Here is an 11,415-nt window from a genome sequence, read left to right on the forward strand (position 1 = left end):
TATATGAAACTGTTCTAGATCCTGATTTTATTGCAGACCTTGAAGTCCAATAGGCCAACAGATCAATTGATGAGTACATTCTGAAATCTCCACAATCATCCATTAATACTACTACCACCCCTGAGTTTTCTGAACAATTCTCCACTACTTTGTGTTCACCATTATTCCCTTCAAATTCAATGCCTTCTGAATTCCATTATGCACCACCATTTATACCTTCACTCCCTCCCCAACCTATCATTACTCATTCATCACCTACCAGTCCTAGTTCTTCATCCACTACTACATTAATTCCAAGTATATCAACCCCACATCTTAACCCCTCCCAACCTACAACAATGGAAAAGAGATATGCTCCTCTTGTTTTAGCTGCCCAACTTCATGCTATGCCTATAGATTATCATAGTAAGATTCCCTTGTTTGATGCTACTGGTCAGTACACTTCCCAACAACATGTAAACAAGATGTTTGACTTCTTTGAACTACATGAAATAGATGAAGTTGATGTCCAGATGAGACTCTTTGCCCAAACTTTGACTGGTGATGTTAAGAAGTGGCTTAAAGCCTTTCCTACCAACCACATAGCAGACCTAGAAAATTTCCAAAGGTTGTTTATTGATAGGTGGGAAAAGAAAAAGAATCCCTTACAAATCCTTTCAGAATATGAGAATATTAGGAGAGGACCTAATGAAATTGTTCAAGATTACTGCACTAGATTCAATAACATATATAATGCAATCCCAGTTAACCTTAGACCCCCACCTGACTTAGCGTTAATAAAGTTCCCTGATGGTTTTGATATAGATATGACATACCAACTTAGGGAAAGAAACCCCCCAACATTAGAAGAAATGCAAAGTGTAGCTGTTAGTGTAGAAGCTAATTTGTTAGCTAAAAGGGCTAGAGTTAGAAATGAAAAGAGAACTACTAAGGATGAAACTTCACCATCTGATATTAAAATAGATAACTTGGCCAAAAACATGGAAAGACTAATGGAGAGAATAGGTAACATGGAAAGGAAACCCCAATGGGATAACCAACAAGCACCTCCAATTAGAAACCCAAATTTCAGAAACAACCAAAACATGGGGAAAAACGGACCAGATCAGAACATAAGGCCTCATTTTCAAGAAAATTATGCAGAGACATCCCATCTAGAAGATCCATAGCATGATACACAAATTAACCTAATGGGAATAAATGATGAGCACACTGTTTTTCTAACCCAAGATGAGCAGGAACTGTATATACTACAGAAATTATAGGTACAGTCTGGTGAATCATTTGATTATAAACAAGGATATGACTCTGCCATCTTCGAAGTCCATAAATAGTATAATCTAAGAATAAAAAAGAATGTTAATGTCCCTGACCAAACTAAGAAAACAACACAAAATCAACCCAAGAAAATAAAAGAATCCCCTGTTTCAAAGATCCTCCAAATTCTTCCTAGGTAGAACCAAAATCCTTATGGCCCCACAATTGTAGATATAACCTCTGATCAACCTTCTGCTAATCAACCATCCACTTCAATTCCACTTGAAAATCCACATAAGGATATCCCCAATAAAGAAAAAGAAGACAATCCTACTCAAATCCCTGCTACAAAAACTCCAAACCTTCAAACAAAAAAAGTCTCTTTTCCATTCAATTTGGGAGCAAAGATAGCAAAGCTAAAGATTTCAGTCCCTTTAACAGAACTAATCAAGAATGAACCTTATAAATCATAGATAAACCAGACCTTAAACATTGTTGAAAATGAGGATTCAGTTAACTTGTTTGATGACAAACTAGAACTCATATTTGGTCCAGATGTTAATGGCAAACCATTAGAAGGAGGAGTTCCACCTTTTTACATTAGCCTTAGTATCCATGACAAAATTCTACACAACGCAATGTTGGATTCTGGGGCCTCCCACAATTTAATGCCCAAATCAGTAATGGAGAAATTGAACCTAGACATTACAAGGCCTTACAAAGACTTATTCTCATTTGACTCCACTCAGGTAAAGTGTCTAGGATTGATTAAAGACCTATGTGTTACTTTAGTCCAATATCCTGCCAAAAGCATCCTTATGGACATTGTAGTTGCTGACATCCCACCAAAGTATGGCATGCTGTTATCCATATCATGGGGAGCCAAACTTTAGGGATCTCTATAACTAGATATGTCATATTCAATAATCTCTGGTTTTGGACAACCTGAGAAACTATACCGAGAAACCTTAATGAAATATATGGTAAGTAGCCAGGATCGGCCTCAAAACTTTCCCATCTACTCCATACACTCAGATATTGATTCTTTTATCTTGTATAATTTTGATCAAACACAAGAAACACTTTTAGACAATATTGATACAGAACCAAAAGAAATTGTAGTTTCTACACAAAATGAAACTAACCAGACTATAGAGCTCTTCAATGAACAAGAAGGTCTAATTGCTGTGAATAATGAAAAGTTTATTCCACCAGATAGTGAAAATTATGATCATGAGATATTATGGCATTTAGAATTTGATGGATCAGTCAATAGGTTAGGAGAGGAGCAGGAGTGTGGATATATAATTTGGAGAACAATTACTTAGAAGGCCATGCTTATAGATTGAATTTTAAATATACTAATAATATAGCAAAATATGAAGCATTAATTTTAGTTCTTAAGTTAGTTAGGAATCTAGGAGCTGAAAGAGTTTCTGTCATGGGAGACTCTGACTAATTGTAAAATAGATTGATGCCGTATATATGAAAAAAGACCCTAGATTAAGTTGTTATAGAGATACTATTGTAGAAATACTTAACACTTTCCTAGAAACAAAGCTTACAGTAATCCCTAGAAAACATAACATGCAAGCCCATAGTTTAGCAATGTTTGCCAGCACTTGTAAATTACCCTTCCAACCTAACTATCGGTACACTGCTGAAGTTAGGCACAAACCCGCAATTCCAGATAATTTAAAGAATTGTCAAATATTTTCTAATGATAAACAGATAAATAACTTTTTACTTTCAGAAGAAGAGTTTGTAAATAACAATATAGATACTAATACATCCATAGATCCTGACACTAAGGATAATATAGAAATAAATGAGATAGAAGATGATGAAATAGATAGACTTAACCCAACTAAATTTACCAAATAAGATGTAGATAACTTAGAGCTAATGGAGATTGATGAAATAATCAATGAAGAAACCGAAGTAATTAATCTCAAGGATAACTTCTTTCCAAAGGGATTAACCCCTCAAGAAGATTTATTTGATTCAAATGATGTTCCTAGGAAACCTAAAATGGAACCATTAAGGTCTGATATAGAGGAATGTAATATAGGCACTGATGAAAATCCTAAACTGATCAAACTTTCAAAATCATTACCTCTGACTGAAAAAGTGAAATACATTGAGTTGTTGAAATAATTTAGGGATGTCTTTGCTTGGAGTTATGAGGACCTTAAATCCTATGACACCAACATCATCCAGCACACAATTCCTATTAAATAAAATCAAAAGCCTTTCAAACAAAAACTAAGAAGGATCAATCCTGTCTTATTACCTACAATTGAAAAAGAAATTCAGAGGATGTATGATGCCAAAATAATTGCACCAATCAGATTTTCTGATTGGGTCTCAAACTTGGTGCCAACTAGAAAGAAAACTAGTGAGATCAGACTCTGTGTGGATCTCAGAAACCTCAACAAAGTGTCACTAAAAGACAATTACCCTCTCCCCAAAATGGATCACATTTTACAGAGAGTAGTTGGATCAACCAGAATCTCATTGTTGGATGGGTTTTCTGGTTATAATCAAATCTTAGTTCATCTAGATGACCAACCCAAAACTGCCTTTACTACTCCTTGGGGCACTTTTATGTATGTGAAAATGCCTTTTGGGCTAATGAATGTAGGAGCCACTTTCTAGAGGGCTATGGATATAGCCTTTGCTAAAGAAATTCATGATTTCCTTGTGATATATCTAGATGATATTACTATATTTTCAAAGTCTAACAATCAACATTTAGATCATCTAAGGCAAGTTTTTATTAAATGCAGGAAGTTTGGAATCTCCTTGAACCCCAAAAAGTCCTTGTTTGGGTTAGAGGAAGGAAATTTGTTAGGTCACATAATTTCAAAAGATGGTATAAGAATAGACCCTACAAGAATAGAAGCCATCTTACAAATAAGACACCCCAGGAACATTAGAGAATTACAAGCTTTCTTAGGAAAAAATTAATTTTCACTAAACAACATGCTGAAAAAAGACTCCACCATAAAATGGACTGTTGAGGCTAAGAAATCCTTTGAAGACATCAAACTAGCCTTAACTAAAACACCTGTATTAATCAGTACTAAATTTGACAGAGATTTCATCTTGTTTTCCTTTGCTTCTGAACACACAATAGTTGCTATCCTATTACAAAAAAATGACCAAGGCCATGACCTTGGCTTTGGTCAAACCTATTAAGGATTTTAGGGTATACATCTTATATTCTCACATAGTAGCCTATGTTCCCAATTCAGTAGTTAAAGACATCTTAACTCAGGATGGTCCTGATGGAAAGAGGTGAAAGTGGATTGCTACTATTATAGAGTATGATATAAAAATCAAACCTACTAAGTTAATCAAGGGCCAAGGTTTAGCCAAGCTTATGGCTGAATCGAACTGTCAGGCCTTGGATATAAACTTTATTACAACAATATATAATGAAGAGGAGATGGAGACTCCACTAATCAGCTAGGCCTTTCTTGAATCACCTTGGTATGCTGACATTATTTATGTTTTACTAAATTTACAAGCTCCTTCTAAATTATCTAGGACTAAAAGCATCTTTTTGAAGATGAAATCCTAAAGATTTTGTATATTAGACAATGTTTTGTTTTGGAGAGATCATGAAGGTATTCTTCTCAATTTCTTATTAAAAGAATAATTTGACAAAATTTTACAAGAGTTTCATGCAGGCGACTGTGGAGGACACCTTTACTAGAAGACTACTGCAGATAAAATCCTTAGAGCTGGTTTCTACTGGCCTACCTTGTTTGCTGTTGTAAAAAAATATGTGACCTCCTGTCACAAATGTCAAATTTTTTAGGGGAAGAAAAAGCTCTTACCTTTACCCCTCAATCCAATCTCTGTTGAAATACCCTTTCAACAATGGGGTCTAGACTTCATTGGTGTAATTCACCCACCCTCCTCTGCCCAACACAAATGGATCCTCACAGCCACAGACTACTTCACAAAATGGATAGAGGCCATACCTTCAAGGCAAGCCACAGATATTGTTATCATAACCTTACTTGAAGCCAATATTCTATCAAGATTTGGATGTCTAATTAAGCTCATTACTGATAATGCAGTAGCCTTTAAATCCAAAAGAATGATATATTTCTGTAATAAATACCATATCACCCTTGGCCATTCCACAGCATATTACCCTCAAGGTAATGGAGTGGCAAAATCCTCAAACAAAAGCCTAGTAAATATCATCAAGAAGTTACTAGAGAACAATAAGAAAACTTGGAATAAAAAGCTAGTCAATGCCTTATGGGCAAACAAATTGACTACTAAGAAATCAATTGGTACTTCTCCCTATCAACTAGTTTATGGAATGGAAGTTGTCTTTCCATCCTCTTTGGGAGTACCAGTAATGAAGATACTTCAAGAAATGCAAGTTGAACCAAATAGTATCCAAAGAAGAATCAACCAAACTATTCATCTACAACAAACAAGAGAAGAGGTCTATGTCAGGTCTCAAGTTGTGCAAGAAAAGATTAAGAATATTTTTGATAAGAGAACCAAGGTTGAAGATTTCTACATTGGTGACAAAGTGCTCAAGTGGGACTCAAGGAGGGAAGATAAAGGAAAACATGGGAAATTTGATTTCCTATGGAAAGGTCCCTATGTCATTTATGCTTATAGAGGAAATAATGCTTTCTTCTTGAGTGAAATTGATGGTACAAATGAAAAAGGTGGGCCAGTGAATGGTCGAATGCTAAAACATTACTTTGAACCTAATTACTAATTTTCATTTGTACATATTCTATTTTCAAAAGTCTAGTTTGGATTGGATGGTGATCTTTGAGGTTGAAGCCCGAAGAGAAGGCCCTAAGCTTTAAAAGATTCACTATCATAAGTATCAATAATGCAGATTCATAGAAGGACACTTTGCAAGGCAACATCAACAACAATTCAAAGGCTACTGATCTCTAAAGTTCTTGACATTTCACAAGGAAATGCCATCCCCAAGTGGAGCCACTGTTAGGTTCCTATACCAATAGGAGTCATAATTTTGAATGACTAAGGTTAAGCCTTGTAATATTGTACATACCTTTGCTTTCTGCAAATGTTTTCCATATTATAAAAATTAAAAAATGTAAAGAGGGTATGTCCTAAAAGAAAAATCAAAGGACAAAAAGAATAAGAGAAGGTAAAAAAAATGAAAATATATGAACCCCAAAAACAAAAGAGACCATGAAAGTGTGCAAGTCTAAATGCCACTATTATTTACTTTTATGCATAATAATGATTGTGTGCAACTTGTTATTCATGCCACAATCCATGGTAATCAAACTGTTTAATCTTGGTTATTTCATGCTTTGAATTTTATGTTTATAGTTAGAGAATAAAATCTAACCAAACAGTTTAATCTTGGCAGATCATTAGATAGGTAGAGAAAATAAAAGGAGCTCATAAGCTTAATCTGAGCCCTTGGATGATATAAGGTTAGAATTAGATAGATTACTTTTCAAAATAAAAATAGATGAATAAGGGTTTTCTAGCCTAAATGCACCCAAAGAAATGAAGAAAACATGTTAGAGGTAAGAAATGGGTAACTAGAAGAAAGGTTGATAAACTACAAAGTTAATTGGATCGAAACACATACGTCATGCTTATACACATCTTTCAACATGTATGGTCAAATATGGAAGCAAAGAAAAAGGTTTACAAGTTCATGTGATTAACTCCCCCTCATTCATTTTTTCCCCTATACTTACTAATTTCCTATCTACAAGTATGTTCTAGTACTTTTAATCCTACAAGTCAAAGAGGCTCAGAGCATTTCTCTGACTTTTGGTGGGACCGGACCCTCGGCTTAATGACTTATGGACACAAGTGCTAGAATCCCCTTCATAAAATCATTCCCCCTTCATAAAATCCATTTCCCCTCATCACCCTAAGAAAACCCCTTTTCCTAAGGTTAAACACCATTTACCTAGGAAAAGTGAAAACCCCCCATGTAAATCCCTTTTCGCTCAAAAACCCACAAAAAACCTTTTATCCTAAGTATAAAGCAAAGTGCGCGAAATGCATACATTTTACCTTTTTACTTAAGAAAAATCCACTTCGCCCATTGCATTTCGTATTAATTATTAACATTTTTTTTATAATTCCCGATATAACCCTTTTCCCATATATTAACTAAATCCCTATGTAAAAACCCCCAACCCTTAGTTTTAATAGAAATTAATACATTTACCCCTTATTCCGACAAAACAAATAAATCCCCCATTAACCCCAAATTAACACAAATCACTTATGATCAAAGCTTTTGGCCCCCCTAAGCCTCCGTACATTTCCTCCGTGTTGTTTCATGACCCGACCACCGTCCGATCATTCGCACTCAAATCCTATGACGTGTAGCCGTATCGGCCTCACCCAATGCCCGACCTTTACCCAAAGAGTTAAAACTGGTTATTAAGCCATGCCCGATCATTGTTAACTCCTGATTAAACCTTAAATAATCTCATAGCACTAAAGTTTAAACCCTGGGCCCCCCATTAAGCCCAAGCTTTTATTTACCGCTCGCTTCCCTCCCCCGATTGCCATCCGATCAACATCTGCTTCATTCGACACTCCACAGCCATATCGGCCGCGCCCGATGGTTGAATGTTACCCGCCCGATAAGGTGGTTTTCCCTGACCCCTCGATGGCTACATGTCACGCTCTAGAGTATATCGGGTGACCCCTCCTAAAAACTTCATTCACCTCATAAGCGGTGTGATGACCCCTAATACCGCATCCTCGCCAACTTGATAAACCACTTATTATCCGTAAACATGAAATTTCACACCAAATTCAAAAGTTGCCCGTTAAACACTTAAAACCCCGAAAACCTTCATTTTCGTGCCCTTTTCCTGTCTCATAATATAAACCCATTAAACCATTCAGCGCCACCCTGAACCTCTGCAACACAGTTCCACCTCCTTTTATGTCCAAAACATTGCCACAACCCTTTCCCCAGGCATCCCTGTGCAAATAAAGCCATCAAGTGCCTTTCCAGCCAACTGAGGCTTTCTTAATAATTGTTGAATTTTACAGGTAATCAATCGAAGACCCGAGCTTGGATAAACAGTTCTGATACTAGTCATAGAACCTGTTTACTCCAAGACTCGACAAGAAACCTATTGAAAAGCCTATATTCAGAAGAAGAAGACCATTATACAAGGAACAAAGATGAAGACAATTACACATAGAGCCGAGAAGAAAACACTTATACATAGCATTGACAGTTAAAACAGAGGAACCAGACAGAGGATACAGTTAGAAGACAAACAGATAAAACATACATAGACTTTATCAATATTCACTTCCTTGCTGATACACATAAAAACAAAATAATTTATTGTTGAAACACACAGTAAAAGGTTAAATTGAACAGTAAAGAGGAAAAACACAATGAAGGATAAAGACAGGTCATCAGAGTGAAACAATATCAGAGTCAAAGAGTATCAGAGGAAATCCTAAAGTAACTGAAGCTTCCAGCGTGATAATTCAAACAAAAAAGAGCATAAAGAGCTAAAAACTAACCATAAAAGCCAACAGTACCACAATAAATGGGACAACATGAAAGCAGTTCACTAGCTGTCTCTATCTTCCTGCAAGAAAATATTTGTATTTCCTAGATTAAATCTCAAGTCAGTTTGAGATATTTGTAATAAAACCTTAGTATAAATACTTCACAATTCGAAGTATGTAGGGTGGATTCTTAGACATTTCTATAGACTTCTTGATCAAAATACTGTAAAGCCATTGGAGCATTAATTGAGCCAGCAACCTGGATTGATGAATAAAGACTAGATATTTCAAAGAATTCATGTGTGGAGTGAAGTGCAGACAAGTATTTTCTCACGTTGTTGTTATCTTTCTTAAAGTTTTTCCATAATGTTTATCTGAATCTGAATCTGAATGCCATAACTGGATTATTATCTCAAAATTTGTTTAATTACACTCTGTTATAATAGCTAGGCAAATAAATGTTTTCTACTGATAATCTAAGTTAAGGAATTCTTAATTGCTCCTTAGTTTAGGTTGTTTCTTTATAATCTATAGCAAAGGATTCTTAATTGCCCTTTGTTTCTGATTACCCTTTGTTCCTCATTTCAATCTCGATCTGAGAATTCTTAATTTCTCTCTCACCCTAGTTAAAACCTTTTTCACCCCTCTATCCCTAAGACCTGCACTCTACTCTACTATCTTGCCCTTTGAACATTCCCTTTAGTGAGTTGATCCAGTCCTGCTGCTCTTTTGTTGACTCCATAACCCAATGGACTTGAGACATCATCCTATCCATCTGTTTAAAGACTCCCACCGCCCAATCTTCAATACAAATCAAAAACCACTTGAACATTTAGAACTAGCCTAAAATCCTAGCAAACAAAGCGAAATCATATAAAGAGAGCCCTCTCTGAGCTTAGGTTGGCTAGAGCCTATGCCCAAAAGTTGGTATGTGGTTACCTCGGTCATTTTATTTCTTCCAATAACTTCTAGAGAAAATTCTAAGTGATAACAACTCCTCTTCTTCTCACAACATAAAATGTTGTTGTGTACTCCCCCAAAAATTATGTTGCACACATTTTCCTCCTTCTTATCTCCAATGTTTAGATGCCTTTCTCTGTCTAATTCTTTCTAGCCCCAACATCTGATTTATTTGGCCTATCTTGATACCATTCTCTTCTTTTAATGAATAGAAACAGAGGATCTACTCCCCCTAATCATATTGTCCTCTTTATTATTCCACATATTTACCAGCTAAGTCTTGAAAAAGGCATTACCTTCAAGTGTTTCGTTTACCCTTGTTTGAGATTTATCTTGGCCAAACAAGGCTAAAATGCACTACTTATCCAACTCTTTTTCCTTCCCCCATATCTTCTGGTTTCCCTTTTGTTTTACCTACAATGGAGAAATAAGAGTGGTTCTACTCCCTTTTTTTTTGGATTCTTACGCTTGATACATCCAGTGCATACAGAAGGGTTTTCCAAATTTGTATGCATATTCTAAGATGCATGACTCATCTTCCAATATTTGCAGCTTACTTCTTTGTGCCCAAATTTTCCATAGTTGTAGCATTTGAAATCATATAGGAATGGGGAAAATGGATTTTTGTATCTAACACCATTTTTGCCAAACCCATTAATGCTTCTTGCATGCTTATTCCTGGGAACCTTATTCCTTCTTGGGTCATTGTTACCCATCACACTTTGTTTTCTTACAATCCACCTACAATCTATGTCTTTAGGACCAAAAATATGGCAAGAAAAGAAGTGGCCATGGAACCAACTTCCATACTTGGGAAGATTTCTCCTTTGATGATCATGCCCTTGAGAGATAACGAAATTTTGTTGGCACTTCATTCTCTTATTTTGTTTGTTTTAATTTCCACTTCGAGCAATCTTATGTGGTTGATTCTTCCTCTAGTTATCCATCTCTTCTCCTCTCCTTTGCCATTGTTTCTTAAAGCTATTAATTACTTTCCTTTGCTATTGTTACTTCTCTTATTGTTGTTGTCCAACAATCCCTTTTTCTTCATTGATGTTGTACTTCTTAGCCACCTCCTCTAAACCTTGTCTCAATATGACTACTTCAGCTTGCAGTTTCTCACAATGGGTTTCTTTTTCATGTTGTTGATTGTTTAACATTCCATTCAATCTACTAGCCTCTCCTTGTTGATTATTCAAATTAACAATTGTTTTGCTCAACTTCTCATTCTCAAGGTCATATTCATGCAATTGCTCCTTTCTTTGTAGCTGAGTTTGGTTGGTAAAATTCAAGTGCCTCATCAAAGAGACATCAACCCTTGAGAAAAGAAGTTTGCAAAGAGGAATGCACATTAGCATCCATACCCTCAAACATTATTAGGAAGGGGAGAATAAGTAGATTGTATCCCTTTGCCTTCGATGTAAAAAGGGGAGAGTAAGTTGTTTATGGTCCAAGCAGAGGAGAGATAGCCATTAATAGGAAGGCATGAGGTATGACCATCAATATGGAGTATTGCGTTGTCGTTGATGCTAAAGGGGGAGATTGTTGGACAATTGGCGTTGTCACGATGGCAAATGGCAGCAAGTGTGTTGGCATTGATGTCAACCAGGCTAGCATTGATGTCAACTGGGCTAGCATTGATGTGCATGGTATGTTAAGCTCAGGAGT

The sequence above is a fragment of the Pinus tabuliformis genome, chromosome 1_1 (assembly GCF_031772625.1).
Source record: "Pinus tabuliformis cultivar Carrire ecotype Pingquan chromosome 1_1, CPIR1, whole genome shotgun sequence".
NCBI lineage: Eukaryota > Viridiplantae > Streptophyta > Pinopsida > Pinales > Pinaceae > Pinus > Pinus tabuliformis.